Source organism: Hyperolius riggenbachi, chromosome 12, assembly GCF_040937935.1.
Source record: "Hyperolius riggenbachi isolate aHypRig1 chromosome 12, aHypRig1.pri, whole genome shotgun sequence".
Taxonomy (NCBI): domain Eukaryota; kingdom Metazoa; phylum Chordata; class Amphibia; order Anura; family Hyperoliidae; genus Hyperolius; species Hyperolius riggenbachi.
Window position 1 is genome coordinate 228,645,877 of NC_090657.1, and position 21,185 is coordinate 228,667,061.

A 21,185-nucleotide genomic window follows, 5' to 3' on the forward strand; every position below is an offset into this window, starting at 1 on the left:
TGCGGGCGTACATTTTAGTCCAGGGGGGGCGGTGTGCACCACAGCGATTAACCATTCAATTGTACAGTATTGGGTCAGGGATGCGCAGCCTTTTACCTATATTTTGTATCCACAGTTCTGTAACTACCAGGCTAGCAGCACCCATTGTGCTATCCTGTTTTGCATGGTAAGTATTTAGTTTAGTTTTGCATATGTTTTGCATCTGTCTGATTGCTGAGTGTGTATTTGAGCTATTTAAGCGGTGCATATGAGGTGGTGAGTCATTCAGATGCGGCCCATATTGGTGAGCGCTTGCTTTGTTTCCTGCTGTCTGTATTGAATGTAAGTTACACATTTTAGCATAGCAGCTGCCAGGGTAAAGACATTTGCTTTTAACTTAGGTCAGTTTAGTGTTAGGACATCTGCTCTGGAGATTTACCTCAACGTTGGTGCAGATGTCCAGTATATCTATATTTTTGCATGCAAAACTATGATGGAAGCTAAAATTTCTCCATAGACCAGTATTGCATTGTTTGGATGCGGGCGTACATTTTAGTCCAGGGGGGGCGGTGTGCGCCACAGCGATTAACCATTCAATTGTACAGTATTGGGTCAGGGATGCGCAGCCTTTTACCTATATTTTGTATCCACAGTTCTGTAACTACCAGGCTAGCAGCACCCATTGTGCTATCCTGTTTTGCATGGTAAGTATTTAGTTTAGTTTTGCATATGTTTTGCATCTGTCTGATTGCTGAGTGTGTATTTGAGCTATTTAAGCGGTGCATATGAGGTGGTGAGTCATTCAGATGCGGCCCATATTGGTGAGCGCTTGCTTTGTTTCCTGCTGTCTGTATTGAATGTAAGTTACACATTTTAGCATAGCAGCTGCCAGGGTAAAGACATTTGCTTTTAACTTAGGTCAGTTTAGTGTTAGGACATCTGCTCTGGAGATTTACCTCAACGTTGGTGCAGATGTCCAGTATATCTATATTTTTGCATGCAAAACTATGATGGAAGCTAAAATTTCTCCATAGACCAGTATTGCATTGTTTGGATGCGGGCGTACATTTTAGTCCAGGGGGGGCGGTGTGCGCCACAGCGATTAACCATTCAATTGTACAGTATTGGGTCAGGGATGCGCAGCCTTTTACCTATATTTTGTATCCACAGTTCTGTAACTACCAGGCTAGCAGCACCCATTGTGCTATCCTGTTTTGCATGGTAAGTATTTAGTTTAGTTTTGCATATGTTTTGCATCTGTCTGATTGCTGAGTGTGTATTTGAGCTATTTAAGCGGTGCATATGAGGTGGTGAGTCATTCAGATGCGGCCCATATTGGTGAGCGCTTGCTTTGTTTCCTGCTGTCTGTATTGAATGTAAGTTACACATTTTAGCATAGCAGCTGCCAGGGTAAAGACATTTGCTTTTAACTTAGGTCAGTTTAGTGTTAGGACATCTGCTCTGGAGATTTACCTCAACGTTGGTGCAGATGTCCAGTATATCTATATTTTTGCATGCAAAACTATGATGGAAGCTAAAATTTCTCCATAGACCAGTATTGCATTGTTTGGATGCGGGCGTACATTTTAGTCCAGGGGGGGCGGTGTGCGCCACAGCGATTAACCATTCAATTGTACAGTATTGGGTCAGGGATGCGCAGCCTTTTACCTATATTTTGTATCCACAGTTCTGTAACTACCAGGCTAGCAGCACCCATTGTGCTATCCTGTTTTGCATGGTAAGTATTTAGTTTAGTTTTGCATATGTTTTGCATCTGTCTGATTGCTGAGTGTGTATTTGAGCTATTTAAGCGGTGCATATGAGGTGGTGAGTCATTCAGATGCGGCCCATATTGGTGAGCGCTTGCTTTGTTTCCTGCTGTCTGTATTGAATGTAAGTTACACATTTTAGCATAGCAGCTGCCAGGGTAAAGACATTTGCTTTTAACTTAGGTCAGTTTAGTGTTAGGACATCTGCTCTGGAGATTTACCTCAACGTTGGTGCAGATGTCCAGTATATCTATATTTTTGCATGCAAAACTATGATGGAAGCTAAAATTTCTCCATAGACCAGTATTGCATTGTTTGGATGCGGGCGTACATTTTAGTCCAGGGGGGGCGGTGTGCGCCACAGCGATTAACCATTCAATTGTACAGTATTGGGTCAGGGATGCGCAGCCTTTTACCTATATTTTGTATCCACAGTTCTGTAACTACCAGGCTAGCAGCACCCATTGTGCTATCCTGTTTTGCATGGTAAGTATTTAGTTTAGTTTTGCATATGTTTTGCATCTGTCTGATTGCTGAGTGTGTATTTGAGCTATTTAAGCGGTGCATATGAGGTGGTGAGTCATTCAGATGCGGCCCATATTGGTGAGCGCTTGCTTTGTTTCCTGCTGTCTGTATTGAATGTAAGTCACACATTTTAGCATAGCAGCTGCCAGGGTAAAGACATTTGCTTTTAAGTTAGGTCAGTTTAGTGTTAGGACATCTGCTCTGGAGATTTACCTCAACGTTGGTGCAGATGTCCAGTATATCTATATTTTTGCATGCAAAACTATGATGGAAGCTAAAATTTCTCCATAGACCAGTATTGCATTGTTTGGATGCGGGCGTACATTTTAGTCCAGGGGGGGCGGTGTGCGCCACAGCGATTAACCATTCAATTGTACAGTATTGGGTCAGGGATGCGCAGCCTTTTACCTATATTTTGTATCCACAGTTCTGTAACTACCAGGCTAGCAGCACCCATTGTGCTATCCTGTTTTGCATGGTAAGTATTTAGTTTAGTTTTGCATATGTTTTGCATCTGTCTGATTGCTGAGTGTGTATTTGAGCTATTTAAGCGGTGCATATGAGGTGGTGAGTCATTCAGATGCGGCCCATATTGGTGAGCGCTTGCTTTGTTTCCTGCTGTCTGTATTGAATGTAAGTTACACATTTTAGCATAGCAGCTGCCAGGGTAAAGACATTTGCTTTTAACTTAGGTCAGTTTAGTGTTAGGACATCTGCTCTGGAGATTTACCTCAACGTTGGTGCAGATGTCCAGTATATCTATATTTTTGCATGCAAAACTATGATGGAAGCTAAAATTTCTCCATAGACCAGTATTGCATTGTTTGGATGCGGGCGTACATTTTAGTCCAGGGGGGGCGGTGTGCGCCACAGCGATTAACCATTCAATTGTACAGTATTGGGTCAGGGATGCGCAGCCTTTTACCTATATTTTGTATCCACAGTTCTGTAACTACCAGGCTAGCAGCACCCATTGTGCTATCCTGTTTTGCATGGTAAGTATTTAGTTTAGTTTTGCATATGTTTTGCATCTGTCTGATTGCTGAGTGTGTATTTGAGCTATTTAAGCGGTGCATATGAGGTGGTGAGTCATTCAGATGCGGCCCATATTGGTGAGCGCTTGCTTTGTTTCCTGCTGTCTGTATTGAATGTAAGTTACACATTTTAGCATAGCAGCTGCCAGGGTAAAGACATTTGCTTTTAACTTAGGTCAGTTTAGTGTTAGGACATCTGCTCTGGAGATTTACCTCAACGTTGGTGCAGATGTCCAGTATATCTATATTTTTGCATGCAAAACTATGATGGAAGCTAAAATTTCTCCATAGACCAGTATTGCATTGTTTGGATGCGGGCGTACATTTTAGTCCAGGGGGGGCGGTGTGCGCCACAGCGATTAACCATTCAATTGTACAGTATTGGGTCAGGGATGCGCAGCCTTTTACCTATATTTTGTATTCACAGTTCTGTAACTACCAGGCTAGCAGCACCCATTGTGCTATCCTGTTTTGCATGGTAAGTATTTAGTTTAGTTTTGCATATGTTTTGCATCTGTCTGATTGCTGAGTGTGTATTTGAGCTATTTAAGCGGTGCATATGAGGTGGGGAGTCATTCAGATGCGGCCCATATTGGTGAGCGCTTGCTTCGTTTCCTGCTGTATGCCCACGAAACGCATTGCCAATTGTTTCTAGGAGTATGTGAATAAATTGTTATTACTTCGACTTACAGCATCGTGTCTATTTTGGGTTGGTTGGCCCACCACCGCCTCCCGAACATTTTAAACAATTTTATCAAATTGTATCCTTTTGGCGCCTCTGTACATCCGTTTACTGCCCGAGCACCCGGAGATGTCAGTTTACTGCCCGAGCACCCGGAGATGTCAGTTTACTGCCCGAGCACCCGGAGATGTCAGTTTACTGCCCGAGCACCCGGAGATGTCAGTTTACTGCCCGAGCACCCGGAGATGTCAGTTTACTGCCCGAGCACCCGGAGATGTCAGTTTACTGCCAGAGCACCCTGGGAGGTCAGTTTACTGCCAGAGCACCCAGAGATGTCAGTTTACTGCCAGAGCACCCTGGGACGTCAGTTTACTGCCAGAGCACCCTGGGACGTCAGTTTACTGCCAGAGCACCCTGGGACGTCAGTTTACTGCCAGAGCACCCTGGGACGTCAGTTTACTGCCAGAGCACCCTGGGACGTCAGTTTACTGCCAGAGCACCCTGGGACGTCAGTTTACTGCCAGAGCACCCTGGGACGTCAGTTTACTGCCAGAGCACCCTGGGACGTCAGTTTACTGCCAGAGCACCCTGGGACGTCAGTTTACTGCCAGAGCACCCTGGGACGTCAGTTTACTGCCAGAGCACCCTGGGAGGTCAGTTTACTGCCAGAGCACCCTGGGAGGTCAGTTTACTGCCAGAGCACCCTGGGAGGTCAGTTTACTGCCAGAGCACCCTGGGAGGTCAGTTTACTGCCAGAGCACCCTGGGAGGTCAGTTTACTGCCAGAGCACCCTGGGAGGTCAGTTTACTGCCAGAGCACCCTGGGAGGTCAGTTTACTGCCAGAGCACCCTGGGAGGTCAGTTTACTGCCAGAGCACCCTGGGAGGTCAGTTTACTGCCAGAGCACCCTGGGAGGTCAGTTTACTGCCAGAGCACCCTGGGAGGTCAGTTTACTGCCAGAGCACCCTGGGAGGTCAGTTTACTGCCAGAGCACCCAGAGATGTCAGTTTACTGCCAGAGCACCCGGAGATGTCAGTTTACTGCCAGAGCACCCTGGGAGGTCAGTTTACTGCCAGAGCACCCTGGGAGGTCAGTTTACTGCCAGAGCACCCTGGGAGGTCAGTTTACTGCCAGAGCACCCTGGGAGGTCAGTTTACTGCCAGAGCACCCTGGGAGGTCAGTTTACTGCCAGAGCACCCTGGGATGTCAGTTTACTGCCAGAGCACCCTGGGATGCCAGCTTATTGTCAGAGACATAAGATTTGCCCAAAAAATCTCAGTTCCTTTGTAAGTTTTCAAATAAGCAAACAATGATGTGGGCTATATATAAGAACCCACTGTAATGCCTGCTCTCTCCTGCTCCTCAAAGTCCAGCTCTGATCACACACTACAGCAAAGAAGGAGCACTCCAATAGGGTATTACCTTTTATTATCACAGTTCATAAAAAAGATGAAAAGCACTTACTAGATACCTGAAGACAGTTCGTTTATCAATGCACCGGAATGGTGAAGTTGTGCTGCACAGTTTGTCTGCCCGGTGCCGTGGCCATGTCTGCCCGGTGCCGTGGCCTGCCGTTACCAGCTCCCGATGGTCCATATGCTGGATCAAAGATGCCTCATACTGTTGGCGTGCCAGAGGACTGACATCACATTTCAGTGTCCTTACGTCTTTGTCAGGTCCTTTGTCACTTCCCGGATGGACACCGTGCAGAACATCTTTTACCATCACGGCGCATTGATAGGCAAATTGTCTTTGGACATTTTCTAAGTACTTTAAATATATTTAAATATATATTTCACAAATAAAGACTAAAAGGTAATGCCCTGTTGGAATCCCCCTCCACTTGTTTCTCTCTATTGTAAAGCTGAATACTCACCTGATGACGCAGGAGGATGGATCCTAGCCATGCCCCCCAACCATCTCCCTGCTGGTGGGTACACGAGACGGCAAACGTTGGGGGTGAATAAGAGTTCACATAATTGTGGCAGTTTGCACAGGAGTTGTCGGGGACTTTAAAGATCTGATCCCCATCACCGAAGTTCTAGCCACGCGTCACAAAACATTTGCATAATAGCTTGCCTGTGCCCATGTGGCAAGATCGCAGAATAAATTGCTTGTTGCTGAAAAAAATCTCTGGCCACTGGAAAAATCATAGTATAAATTGTGTAGAGGGTACGGGCCTTAAGTTTCCAGACCCCCGGAGTGCAAGCACATGGCCGGTCTTGTCAGCATCTTATAGTGTACTCTAGCCAAAGCTCAGGAACAAAATCACATACTTACATGAGAAGAAAAAAAGCTTATAGATCCTATTGAGGCTTCCCTCGCTGTCCTCTGGTCCCCCATTGCCAAGGGCAGACCCTCCAAAGATTGTCGGTAATTGGATCAGGACCACGCCCCTCTTCACACATGAGTGTGGCCATACTGCGCGAGATCGCCCTCGCCTGTGCCATAAGCCACTCTGGCTTGTGCTCTGTGCTATGGCACAGGACAGGCCACATGCAAGAAGAGGAGTGCGGCCCTGATCAGCTGAAGAGTCCGCGTACGGGAACAGGGGACCAGAGGGCAATGAGGAAAGCTTCATTAGGCTCCAGAGGCTTCCCACTATGTTCTTATAATACATTTTGGCCTCAGGTTCTCTTTAAACATCATCATCAACATGACCACCTGATGACCTCACCTTTCCATGACTGTAGGAAATCAGACCAGATAATATGCAGAAGGGAGGAGGTGTGATGACGCATGACACAAAAGGTAAGGAGAACAATGCCCTTGGCCAGCGCTCAGATGAGATGACCCGTCACTCCAGATCTAACAGTGACACACTGGGGAGGATCGGTGGCTGAAATACACAAGCCAGATTCTTGGCATAGGCAGCCCCCACCGGCCGCCTTAGGCAAGAACCATCTGGTGTGTGACTAAGGCTTTAGGCTGACAACTGGTGGATGAAAATCTAATGTCTGCTAGCTTAACGGAAAGAGATTACCCACTGCTTACTATCTCGCAATCTATCGATAAATCATCCAAAATGCTTTAGAAGCTCATCTGTGGACAACGCGGCAAAGAGCTAAATTCAGGCATATTACGTTGCATCGGTTGATGGAATAATACAGGCTTCACTCCTTTGATGGCAATCCTAACTTTAGATTGTAAGCCCTTTAGATTGTAAGCTTGCAAGGGCAGAGCTCTCTCCCCGTTTTGTGTCTTGGAAATCATTATACATTTTATCTATCATGTTACTTTTATCACCGTCATCACCAATTCTGTATTTTGTATCATTTTTGTATTTTGTCACCAATGATGTATCTTGTATATTGGTGTACACCATTGTCTGTATTATGTACCCCATGTGTGTTTCTTACTTTGTGCAGCGCCACGGAATGTTGGCACTTTATAAATCAATAATAATAATAATAATAACCAGGGGTGACAAATCTGAGAATCAGATAGTATAGTAATGATAAGTGAAGGAAGTAGTGCAGTGAAGGCAACACAGGGAAGAAATGAACAGGTGGCAGGAGTATAAAGTGATACTGAGCGCTCAATACAATACAAGCATCTGTGAATGTCGCTCCTACGTACCCCTTATCAAAGAATGCAGTGTGCCCGGGATGGGAGAACTTTGTTCCGCTGTTTAGTATACGGCTTGTGCTGCTGCTGTTCATGCTTCCCGGGATGCAAGACTTGCACAATGCCTGGTCCTTAGCAAAGTTCCTGCATGCAGCAAGCTTGGATTCTAAGGCCTGCGGAGGAGACAACAACAGGGCCAGTTAGAGGTAGTGACTGATCTCACACAACCTTACAGATGGCAAGCCTGATACAGCAGCATCATTTTATAAGACCTCATTATTATTATTATTATCATCATTATTGATTTATAAAGCGCCAACATATTCCGTGGCACTGTACAAAGTAAGAAACAAACATGGGGTACATAATACAGACAATGGTGTACACCAATATACAAGATACATAACTGGTGACAAAATACAAAGAATGATACAAAAACAAATTGTAGAATTGGTAATGACAGTGCTAAAATTAACATGATGAATAAAATGTATAATGGTTACCAAGATACAAAAGGGGGAGAGAACCCTGCCCTTGCAAGCTTACAATCTAAAGGACCTCATAGATCAGAGTGCACATAGCATGTGAAAAGTACCTAATGGGAAAATTCCTAAATGAACCGTGCCTTAGAGAGCTTATATAAAACTCACCTAGATCACTATTTTTATCCAGAAACGCTGCCATGTTTTGCCAGGAGCTCATCCTGAATATTAGCCTCCGACCTACCAGCAGGAAGTTTATCTGTACCATGGAAGCAGGACGTTACGCCACCTGTGCCTCAGTCACATAGCTTCCTGCCCACCTTCCCTGTCTCACTGCCAGGGCAGTTATGGGCGGAGCAACATTCTGCATCCGGGGAACAGCTCAACTTCCTCCCTGCAGTCAGGTCAGATGTTTGTTTTCCTAAATGGTCTCCTGGCAAAATTGGCATTCCAGGATGATTTAGGAAAGCTTAAAGGACAACTGAAGTGATAGGTATATGGAGGCTGCCATATTTATTTCCTTTCATACAATACCAGTTACCTTACAGCTCTGTTGGTCTATTTGGCTGCAGTAGTGTCTAAAAGAAACAAACATGCAGCAAATCTTGTCAGATGAGATGCTTTTCATATAGGTGTAAAGATGGGGAAGTTGTCCCATATGTGCGCGAGGTTTAGGTTACAGTATAAATGCTTGTCCATTATGCTGCTGTAAAGGCCATCCCCGATCACAACAGTGAATGAGGTCTGGAGGAAGTATTAGTAGTGCGTTGCCATAACAAAGCATTACATGCCATTTCACATTGGGCAAAAATCCTATGGGATTTTACCCACCTTATTACCGCCTAACGCTGATCAGCGGTCACAGGGTGGCTCCCCCAGGACCGCCTAACTAGAGATGAGCGTAATGATGTAATTACGATTTCGCGAAATTTCTCGTAATTAGTGTAATTACGTTTATGGCCGTAAGTACATAATCGTAATGAAGAAGGATTTCGCGAAATTTCGCGTAAGCGTAATTTTCGCGTAATTTTCGCATTGCAACGGGTATTATGAAATTAATGCGTAAGGTCATGCTCCCGAAGCGGAAAAGTTGACACATGGATCAATGTTAGGTAGCCACCGACTTTAAGGGTTAATAGCAAAGCCCCCTTAAATGCTAAGAGCCTCAAATTTGGAGAATATATTAAGGAGATCAGAAGGAATAAGAGGAAAACATTTTTTTTCAAAAAGACCTTATAGTTTTTGAGAAAATCGATGTTAAAGTTTCAAAGGAAAAATGTAAACATTTAAAAACCCGCCAACTTTAACGGTTAATAGCAAAGCCTGCTTAAAGTTTAGGAACACCAAATTCCCAGGGTATATTAAGGGGATCAGTGGGAATAAGAGGGAAAATTTTTTTTTCAAAAAGACCTTATAGTTTTTGAGAAAATCGATTTTTAAGTTTCAAGGGCGAAAATGTCTTTTAAATGCGGAAAATGTCAGGTTTTTTTTGCACAGGTAACAATAGTGTATTATTTTCATAGATTCCCCCAAGTGGGAAGAGTTTTACTTACTTCGTTCTGAGTGTGGGAAATATAAAAAAAAAAACGACGTGGGGTCCCCCCTCCCAGACCTCTTTAACCCCTTGTCCCCCATGCAGGCTGGGATAGCCAGAATGCGGAGCACCGGCCGCGTGGGGCTCCGCACCCTGACTATACCAGCCCGCATGGTCCATGGATTGGGGGGACTCGGAAGGGGAGGGGCAGCCAAGCTTTCCCCTCCCCTCCGAGCCCTTGTCCAATCCAAGGACAAGGGGCTCTTCTCCACCTCCGATGGGCGGTGGAGGTGGAGGCCGCGATTTCCTGAGGGGGGGGGGGTTCATGGTGGAATCTGGGAGTCCCCTTTAAAAAGGGGTCCCCCAGATGCCCACCCCCCCTCCCAGGAGAAAGGAGTATAGAGGTACTTGTACCCCTTACCCATTTCCTTTAAGAGTTAAAAGTAAATAAACACACAAACAGTGGTGCTCACCGCCAGGTCGTGATCACGCTTACTCGTGGATTCACGACCATTTTGACGCATTCCGCCTCGGACACGAAAATCCGTGAATAGATTTTCAACCACGAAAATCTACTTCGGCTTCGCGTGAATGCGGACAGAAATCCGCATTCACGCTCGTGAAACCCGGTGCTGAAGTCGTGGTTTGCGGAAATGCGTCAAACTATGCGGAAGTGACACATTGCAGGCCAATCAGAGTGCCCCAGCCAGGCCCTAGCAACCAATCACAGGAGGGGAGCTATGCCCTCCCCTCCTGAATATAAAGCGGCGGCCATGATGGAAAAGCTCTGTCCTTGCTACTAGACTGTGGTGCTGAGAGGATTATCTCCAGGCCATTGTTGTTTGAGCAAGTGCATTTATTGTGGTAAAAACAAAGCGTTTTTTTTTGCTAACACTGCTCTTATACTGTACACAGTTAGCTAGTCAGTGAGTGATTGCTGTAGTTAGTTGTAGTCAGTGTAGTGTAGTGGGAGTGTGGGAGTCTAGTGATTATTTAACTGTGTGTAGTGCTGTGCAGGCAGGTTGAGTGCTGCAGTGTAGTCAGTGTAGTGGGAGTGGGGTTATCTGTGTGTAGAGTGCAGGCAGGCAGGTTAGTGCAGCTGCAGTGTTCACTTGTATATTCCAGTGACAGTTATACACTTTTACTATTTGCAGGCAGCCAGTCACACCGCCGGCGCCGCCACTCTCTGCCAGCGCTGTTCGTTCATTCATTCTGTCAGTGACCTTGTGCTGTGCCCAGTGCCCACTGCTCGCTCGCTCGCTGGCATATGAGCATCTCATTACACAGTGTGACATCCTTGTGTGCCCACTGCATCCTTCAGTGACCTAGTTGTATATCCAGTGCCCACTGCTGTGCCCACTGCATCCTTCAGTGACCTTGTACTGTGCCCACTGCATCCTTCAGTGACCTAGTTGTATATCCAGTGCCCACTGTTGTGCCCAGTGCATCCTTCAGTGACCTTGTACTGTGGCCACTGCATCCTTCAGTGACCTAGTTGTATATCCAGTGCCCACTGCTGTGCCCACTGCATCCTTCAGTGACCTTGTACTGTGGCCACTGCATCCTTCAGTGACCTTGTACTGTGCCCACTGCATCCTTCAGTGACCTAGTTGTATATCCAGTGCCCACTGCTGTGCCCAGTGCATCCTTCAGTGACCTTGTACTGTGCCCACTGCATCCTTCAGTGACCTTGTACTGTGCCCACTGCATCCTTCAGTGACCTAGTTGTATATCCAGTGCCCACTGCTGTGCCCACTGCATCCTTCAGTGACCTTGTACTGTGGCCACTGCATCCTTCAGTGACCTAGTTGTATATCCAGTGGCCACTGCTGTGCCCACTGCATCCTTCAGTGACCTTTACTGTGTCCACTGCATCCTTCAGTGACCTTGTACTGTGCCCACTGCATCCAGTGATTCATTACTAGCAACATGTCTGGCAGGGTTTCGCGGGGTGAGAGGAAAGGGAGTTCAATTGCCTCAGCCACTTCTGGGACTGCTCCACGTCCAGGGAGAGGACGCCCAGCTGTACGTGGTCGTGATGCAGCAGAAAGGGGGGCAGCAAAGCCTGGGCCGAGTCAGCGGACGCCATTGTCCAAATATTTTAAAGTTTCTGGTCCCCGTGTGGTGGTTGAGCAAATGGAACCTGACGTACTCATGGACATCATGACTTCCTCCCAGACCTCTACTGTGAGCACCACTCCAAGCAGTAGCAGCAGCAGCCAACATCCCACGCTTGTTGTGACATCCACCCCAGCACCCACTGGTCAGCAGCCCTCCCAGGATGACAGCATTCTGTCCCTCAGTCCGGCATCTGGGAACCTGCTGATGCAAGAAGCTCAGGACTTACTGGGGACTGATGTGGCAGAGATTGAGATCGGGCCACAATCACAAGCGTTGTTGAGTTCTGGTGATGAAGAAGAGGGGTCTGTGTCTGGGGATGTAGGGACAGAAGAGGAGGCGGGGGAGTCAGAGGAAGAGCTGGATTATGATGATGCTGCTGATGATGACGACGTTGTGGACCCTAACTATGTGCAGCCTGCTGAGTCCGTGGAAGAATGGTCAGAGGCAGAGCAGGATGACGAGTCACCTCGGCCTAGGCAAGGATATCGCCATATGTCAGGCAGGGGCATCGGCAGCAGTGGGCGTGGAGGAAGTAGACAGGACACTGCTTCAGCCAGCACCACCACCATGCAACCCCCGGCAACTACTACCACACATTGTTCCGCTACACCCTCTGCTAGTGGGGGCCGCAGTAAATTAAAGTCACCAGTGTGGGATTGCTTTGAGGAATGTACTGATGACAAAAGGTATGCGTTGTGCAGGTTATGCAGCAAAAGATTGAGCCGTGGGAAAAGTCTGAGCAAGATGGGTACCTCATCCCTCCAGGGCCACCTGAGAAGCCGCCACTGCCGCGAGTATGCGGACTTTAAGAGGAAGCAGGCACTGCTGGCAGGGGTTCCTGAGAGCAGAAGGCCCACCAGCGCAGCAGCATCCTCCCTCCCTCAGGGTCGTGAATCCCCCACAGCAGCAGCAGTAGTAGCACGCAAGCGCTCTTCCACCTCGGCTGCTCAGGACACAGACATTGAGGCTGGCAGCCAGTGTTCGTCTCTCTCCTCTGTCTCCCCTGCATCCCAGCGTCGTCAGACCCTGCTGAGCGACACCTTTCAGGGTCTGACCAAGCCTCTGCCTCCAAGCCACAGGCGGATCCGCAAACTAAATGGCTTGCTGGCCCGGGCCATGGCATCACAGCTGCTTCCCTACTCCCTGGTGCAGGAGGGGAGCGCCATGCGGACGCTGCTCCAATTTGGCATCCCCGAGTGGCAAGTCCCCAGTCGCCACTATTTCAGCAGGAGCGCGATCCCAGCACTCCACAAGTTTGCGGTGGAAAACGTGGCCCGTTCCCTGGACTACTCTGTGGGCAAGCGGGTCCACGTGACCATGGACTCGTGGAGTAGCAGATTTGGGACAGGTCGCTACCTGTCCTTTACGGCCCACTGGGTGACACTGATGGAAGGGAGGGAGGACAAGAGCGCATCAGCCCAGCTAGTGGTGCCACCACGCGGGATCAGGGGGGATGCAGAAGGGTCCTGTCACGACACTCCCTCAGCACCCGGAAAGCAAGCCCGCCTCGGCAGCAGCAGCGCCAAGCCTCGGCACTGCCAAGCCCTTTTAAAATTGGTGACCCTGGGGAAGGAGAGGCTTACGGCCACCAACGTCCTGGCCGCCCTCAGGAAGCAGGAGCGGAGGTGGCTGACCCCCAGAGGCCTGGAAGTGGGGTATGTGGCAGCCGATAACGGGGCCAACCTGGTGGCAGCAGTGCAGCAGGGAAACCTCCAGCACATCCCCTGCTTGGCCCACGTGCTCAATCTTGTGGTGCAGCGCTTCTTGCGCACCTACCAGGGGATGAGCGAGCTGCTGCAGGATGCCCGGGCGGTGGTACGCTTTTTCCGCCTGTCAGCCACTGCCTCTGCACTCTTGTCCACCTTACAGCAGCAGTATGGAAGGCCACAACACCGGCTGATCATCGACATGCCAGTTCGCTGGAATTCAACTCTGGCCATGTTGGAGCGGCTGTGTCAGCACAGGCTGGCTCTTAGGGCCTACATGCTAGACCCAAGTGTCCCCAGCAACCAGCAAGTCCCCATGATTACTGCCACTCAGTGGACACTGATGCAGCAAGTATGCCTGGTGCTGAGTCCCTTCCTGGAGGCAACCAAGATGGTCAGTGAGGAGCGGGCCTCTGTGTGCCAGTGGGTGCCCTTGGTTTGTCTACTGGAGCAGGCAATGGACAATTTAATTGAGCGTGGGGATGAAGCCCTGAGGCAGTTGGAAGAACAGGAGCAGATGGCAGCACAGTCCAGCTCAGAGGAGGGCTCACAGCAGGTAGTGGAAGAGTTGGAGGTCCCTAACCTGAATGAGGAGGAGGAGGAGGAGCAGAGTGCAGCAGGCGTTGTACGTGGATGGCGGTTTGAGGAGGACAACGACATGGCACAGGAAGAGGACAGGCATGCGTTATGGGACAATGGCGAGGACGAGGAAGATCTTGCTGGCAGGGCCCACTTGTTTCCCATGGCTGTGCACATGTTGCGCTGCCTTCGCAGGGACCCCCGGGTGATCCAGATGCGTTCAAGGGAGGACATCTGGATTACCTTGATGCTTGATCCCCGTCTGAAGGGGAAGCTGGGAGACTTAATGACGCCATCCACCACCGAGCAATGCACAAGGGAGTTGAAGGAGGCCCTTGTGCGCAGACTACTGGAAGCATTCCCCCAGCCTTCCACCCCCACTGTAACTGCTCTGCCAAGCCAGCAAGAGGTGTCTGCCATTGCCACTAGCAGCACAACAACAACCAACAGCAGCAGCAGCAGCAACTGGCGCCCCGGAGACCTGAAGAGCCTAAGCAAGAGCCTGTATGCAGTGCAGCAGCCCAGAACAGAGGTGCCCGCCACAGCATCCACCACCAACCAGCACAAGCAACGACTGACCACCATGGTGTCTGACTATATGGGGTCATCCAGCGGGCTCAATGACACCGACAGCCCCGTGGACCCCTTGGAGTACTGGGTCAAGAGACTGGACATCTGGAGCGAGCTTTCCCAGTACGCCCTGGAACTCCTATCCTGCCCTCCTTCCAGTGTCCTCTCAGAGAGATGCTTTAGTGCGGCCGGTGGCGTGGTCACAGAGAAGCGCTCTCGGCTCTCCCACGCCTCTGTGGACAAACTCACCTTCCTGAAAATCAACCAGGCTTGGGTGGAAGGTGAGTTCCTGGCCCCTATTGTCGGACACAGGGGGACATGAAGTGGCTGCTGCATGTGCTGTTGTTAACTATGCCTGCCTTTATAAAGACATTTACTACCTGCCTAGTGCCTACCTTGGTTAATTTTTTGGTGTTATGGTACTACTACCAGTAAGTTGCCATGGTCCTCCTTCTGAGCTGCTGAACTGACCGCCCGCTTTGTCCTCCTGACTCAGTCGCTACTACACTCTGCGTTCACACTGCCCGGGTCACCGGGTGCATTTCATTTTTTGGCCAGCACTATGACGCTGTGCTACTACTACTGTGCTGCTGCTGCTGAACTGACCGCCCACTTTGTCCTCCTGACTCAGTCGCTACTACATTCTGCGTTCACACTGCCCGGGTCACCGGGTGCATTTAATTTTTTGGCCAGCACTATGACGCTGTGCTACTACTACTGTGCTGCTGCTGCTGAACTGACCGCCCGCTTTGTCCTCCTGACTCAGTCGCTACTACACTCTGCGTTCACACTGCCCAGGTCGCCGGGTGCATTTAATTTTTGGGCCAGCACTATGACGCTGTGCTGCTACTACTACTACTACCAGTATGTTGCCGTGGTCCTTCTGTGCTGCTGAACTGACCGCCCGCATAGTCCTTCTCCTGACTCAGTCGCTACCACCACTGCACTCTGCGTTCACACTGCCCGTGTCCACTGACAACTCTGCTGCGATGTCATTGCTAATTGCTGCAAAAAAAAAAAAAATTACAAAAACCTCTCTGGAGCCTTTTTGCCGTCAGCCACTCATCCGCCTCCAGCGGTACCTTCGCCGCCAAGTGCCATTGGAACTCGCCTTCACCTCTTTGACTGCTTAACGCGTATATCCCTTTTTAAAACCACTTATTACCAATTAATAGCCCCATTTAAAGTGTTGATTTCACTTTAAAATCCATTTTCTCTAGAAAAAAAAAAATTGGGGGAATTTTTTATGTTGAAGTTATGTTGCCCCTTATCACCTCGATAATCCATGCTATTTAGGGGACTGTAGCATGTATGGGGGCTTTGTTATTAACGTTAAAAGAAAATCCGCCTCCGGGTGTGAATCCACGCGTGATTACGCCATTCACGGGAAAAAATCCGCGTGGTTGCGTGGACGCGACCGCAAATCCGCATGCGGCGGGGCCGAATGCGGATTTTTTTTTTCAACCACGCGGATTTCCGAATTCGTGGATGAGGCACATCCGAGCATCACTACACACAAACACTTAGAAAAAGTATTTTAAATGAACAAAAAAACATAACCACGAAAAAAGTACTTTAATATTCTTAATTAACCATTAATACTTACCTGTCCCTTTAAATAAATGATCCCTCGAAATAGCCTCGGAAATGTTCTATCAGTTACAATGTAACAAAGTTATTACAATGTAACAACTTTGTTACATTGTAACTACGCTGCACCCGACGTCACTCGCCGCTCAGCCGCCGCAGCATACACTTACGCGTCCGTGCAGGACGCTAAGTCCCCGCAGCTCCCGCTGTCCACCTCGCCCACATCTGTCACCCACATGTGGGTGACATGTGGGAGAGGCGGGGAGGGCAGCGCAGCCGGCGGGAACTTAGCGTCCTGCACGGACCCGACAGAGCTCTGAGCTATATAGCTCAGAGCTCTCTAAAGCATCTTTGTATTTTGGCTCCAAGGAGCCCCATTGGTCCTTAGCAGACCAATGGGGTTCCTTCTGATTTAAAGGAACCCCATTGGTCTGCTAAGGACCAATGGGGCTCCTTGGAGCCCAAATACAAAGATGCTTAGAGAGCTCTGAGCTATATAGCTCAGAGCTCTGTCGGGTCTGTGCAGCGCAGACGCGTATGCGGCGGCGGCGAGTGACGTCGGGTGCGGCATAGTTACAATGTAACAAAGTTGTTACATTGTAATAACTTTGTTACATTGTAACTGATAGAACATTTCCGAGGCTATTTCGAGGGATCATTTATTTAAAGGGACAGGTAAGTATTAATGGTTAATTAAGAATATTAAAGGACTTTTTTCGTGGTTATGTTTTTTGTTCATTTAAAATACTTTTTCTAAGTGTGTGTGTGTTTATTTACTTTTAACTCTTAAAGGAAATGGGTAAGGGGTACAAGTACCTCTATACTCATTTCTCCTGGGAGGGGGGGTGGGCATCTGGGGGACCCCTTTTTAAAGGGGACTCCCAGATTCCACCATGAACCCCCCCCCCCCCCCCAGGAAATCGCGGCCTCCACCTCCACCGCCCATCGGAGGTGGAGAAGAGCCCCTTGTCCTTGAATTGGACAAGGGCTCGGAGGGGAGGGGAAAGCTTGGCTGCCCCTCCCCTTCCGAGTCCCCCCAATCCATGGACCATGCGGGCTGGTATAGTCAGGGTGCGGAGCCCCACGCGGCCGGTGCTCCGCATTCTGGCTATCCCAGCCTGCATGGGGGACAAGGGGTTAAAGAGGTCTGGGAGGGGGGACCCCACGTCGTTTTTTTTTTATATTTCCCACACTCAGAACGAAGTAAGTAAAACTCTTCCCACTTGGGGGAATCTATGAAAATAATACACTATTGTTACCTGTGCAAAAAAAAACTGACATTTTCCGCATTTAAAAGACATTTTCGCCCTTGAAACTTAAAAAACGATTTTCTCAAAAACTATAAGGTCTTTTTGAAAAAAATTTTTTCCCTCTTATTCCCACTGATCCCCTTAATATACCCTGGGAATTTGGTGTTCCTAAACTTTAAGCAGGCTTTGCTATTAACCGTTAAAATCGGCGGGTTTTTAAATGTTTACATTTTTCCTTTGAAACTTTAACATCGATTTTCTCAAAAACTATAAAGTCTTTTTGAAAAAAAATTTTTTCCTCTTATTCCTCCTGATCTCCTTAATATATTCTCCAAATTTGAGGCTCTTAGCATTTAAGGGGGCTTTGCTATTAACCCTTAAAGTCGGCGGCTTTTTTATATTATACGGAGCGTTACGGTTTAACGCGAAATTACGGTCGCGTTTAATGCGAAATTACGGCATGAACGAAATGCGAAATTACGCGTTGAAAATTACGCTTACAGTATTTTCAATTACGATTTTAATGGCAATTACGCTACTGTAATTTCGCATCGTAATCGCAAATTTCGCATGCGTAATTTTAGTAATGTGAAATTACGAAAATTTCAGCTCAACTCTACGCCTAACGCTGATTGGTGTCAAGTCCTAGGGAGGAGATTAGCAGGGATTGCGCGTATATCCCCGCTTCAGTTATGGAGCTGTGCTTCGTAAATAGCTTGCTAGCCCGCAATTGTGACTAGCAGGCTGTTAGATCGCAGTGCTGCATAAAGAAAACAAAAACGTTTTTCCTTCTATCAGTGCAAGAACTAGGAATATGACCATAAATAGCACCACGCCATAATATCACAAAAATATCACAATTTATTAACCACTTCACAAAAGCGCTATAAAGTTTTAAAAAACACAATTAAAAACAAAGACACCACAATTCAATGGCTATAGAATATATAATATAGGATTGCTGATAGCGTATCAATAATGTAATTATCACCTGGGTAGTTCAATATATGAACTACCGCGGGGATTGAATCTCATAAGATCATGTTAATTAAAGAGTGCAAACACTTGTACAAAAATTAATACGAGGTTATCAATAACCATATAAACCTGTGCAACCTGTGAAAAAAAGTGCATATAGTGCATAACATAGAAATGGTCAATAATTATAGCCCATAGATGCTGAGAACCTAAGTGACAAGATGCTGAGACCATATAGGCAGCATGGAGTGCAGAAAGAACGAGGCTTACGTGACCCAGGGATGGTGAGTACCAAAAGGGTGTCTCAGATGATGAAGGAGGCCCCCGGCAGACTACCAGTTTCACGGCAGTCACACCGCTTTATAAAGAGAGGGGGATCCTGTCTAGCTTGCTAGCCCGCGATCGTGACTTACAGACTGTTAGATCGCAGTGCTGTATAAAGAAAACAAAAAAACTTTTTTCCTTCTATCAGTGGCTAAGCCATATGACCGCACATGTAAACACTTCGAGGCATGATGCCACTTTCACAAGGTGAAGGGTTTCTCACTCAGTAGGTGAGTATTAACAGTTAGCCATATAAAAAGGACTTCTGCTGCTGCCGGCTGCAATTATAGATGTACACAAATTAAACCATTTGTAAAAAAAGGTTACATAAAGCTAGAGCTATTTGCAGAGAATATGCACAGCTGTCCTGACAGCTCCAATAATGGTTTATGGCATCTTATTACAGCAGAAGCTGCTGTGTTTACCAGGTTGAAAACAATTCCATCGAATTGAACCCTTTGAGTCTCCCTGCCCATTAGAGTGCACTATACCCGGCCTTAGCCTCACCTTACAGATCAGACTGTGACTCCTTCTCAAAGTCTACATTCTTATCTCTGAGGGCGTTCATTTTTGGGGGACTCCACCACCCGGCCACACAGTCCAAGTAGCCAAAAATAAAAAACCTCCAACCACTTCAGATCTGATCAGTACAGACTCATCCACAAATACCTCCCTACTACAGCACTGGTGCGGGTCATCACCCCACCAACACCAGGCAAATCCTCTAACCTTACCCCCCTCATGCGAGGATATATTGCCATGTGAAAAGCAGGCCACTGTGGTGATGCCTAGAATTAGTACAGTGTAAGGATGGTCAAGGAGATGCAAATCATTTCCAGTTACTGAAGGACTATGCAAATTTTGTATGCAAATGTATGCAGCTAGAAAGTGGACCAACTGGATTTTACCTCAGCAGGATTTGATTGGTTCATGTTCAAGCTGCATAAATTTACATAATGCTGCATCACCTCGAAATTTGGATCTCATTGACCATCCCTACCACAGTGTTCCTTATTAACCCTTTAGCAGCCCCATCTGAGTTATTTTGTGTACTAAAACTTGGGGCAGGGCTGCTGCAACAGGCTATATATATGGGCTGCCTCCCCCAGCAAAGCGAGCACAATATTAACTTAAACTGCACACAGGTTTGGCTCGTCTCCCACCACCGAGTGGCGCTGTAATGCTGACATCATCCTTACATCCAGATCACGATATGATGTGATCGGTACCCTAAATTTTCTTTTAATTTTGGGGGTCTGGTAACTCCAATCCTGGGGGGGGGGGAGCTAGCGTGACCGCACCTGTCCCCACGTGTAGCCCCTAAACTTTGATAACCACACCTGAAATTTGGGGTCACTCGAGGAAATGGCCTCTGAGATATGGCCTCCCAAAGAGGGCTTAGAAATTCATTAAAATGTGGGGGCCTATCTCCTGCTCTGGGGGTGCCAGTAGTGTTGGGCGAACAGTGTTCGCCACTGTTTGGGTTCTGCAGAACATCACCCTGTTCGGGTGATGTTCGAGTTCGGCCGAACACCTGATGGTGTTCGGCCAAACCGTTCGGCCACATGGCCGAACTAAGAGCGCATGGCCGAACGTTCCCCGAACGTTCGGCTAGCGCTGTGATTGGCCGAACGGGTCACGTGGTTCGGACCCGAACGCGCTCTGATTGGCCGAACTGTCACGTGGTTCGGGTAAATAAATACCCGAACCACGTCATATTTCCGCCATTTGTCTGTGGGTTTAGCTTTGGGTAGGCAGGCAGGGTAGTTCGCTCTCCAGCCACGCTAGCCAGGGTCCCCCCCAGTCATTGTGTGTCGCTGCTGAGAATAGTAGTACACCGCTCGCTCAGCATTCTGTTTACTGCCACTCTGTGTACCTCGCTCAGCCACACTATATAGCATTCTGTTTACTGTTCTGTGTCTGCTGGGAATAGTAGTACACCGCTCGCTCAGCCACACTATATAGCATTCTGTTTACTGCCACTCTGTGTCTGCTGGGAATAGTAGTACACCGCTCACCCGCCACTGTATAGCATTGTGCTCTGTGTCGCTGCTGGGAATAGTGGTACACCGCTCACCCGCCACTGTATAGAATTGTGCTCTGTGTCGCTGCTGGGAATAGTGGTACACCGCTCACCCGCCACTGTATAGCATTGTGCTCTGTGTCGCTGCTGGGAATAGTGGTACACCGCTCACCCGCCACTGTATAGCATTGTGCTCTGTGTCGCTGCTGGGAATAGTGGTACACCGCTCACCCGCCACTGTATAGCATTGTGCTCTGTGTCGCTGCTGGGAATAGTGGTACACCGCTCAGCCACACTATATAGCATTCTGTTTACTGTTCTGTGTCTGCTGGGAATAGTAGTACACCGCTCGCTCAGCCACACTATATAGCATTCTGTTTACTGCCACTCTGTGTACCTCGCTCAGCCACACTATATAGCATTCTGTTTACTGCCACTCTGTGTCTGCTGGGAATAGTAGTACACCGCTCACC

General features: G+C 48.0%; 1 long non-coding RNA gene across 1 annotated transcript in view; it reads right to left on the bottom strand.

Moving 5' to 3' along the window:
- LOC137541566 (uncharacterized) overlaps positions 1 to 21,185 on the bottom strand; it is a 60,573-nt gene that overhangs the window by 8,677 nt on the left and 30,711 nt on the right. Inside the window, exon 2 of the long non-coding RNA XR_011025216.1 lies at positions 7,568 to 7,728. This is a non-coding gene — a long non-coding RNA (uncharacterized lncRNA). The remainder of the gene's footprint in view (positions 1 to 7,567; positions 7,729 to 21,185) is intronic.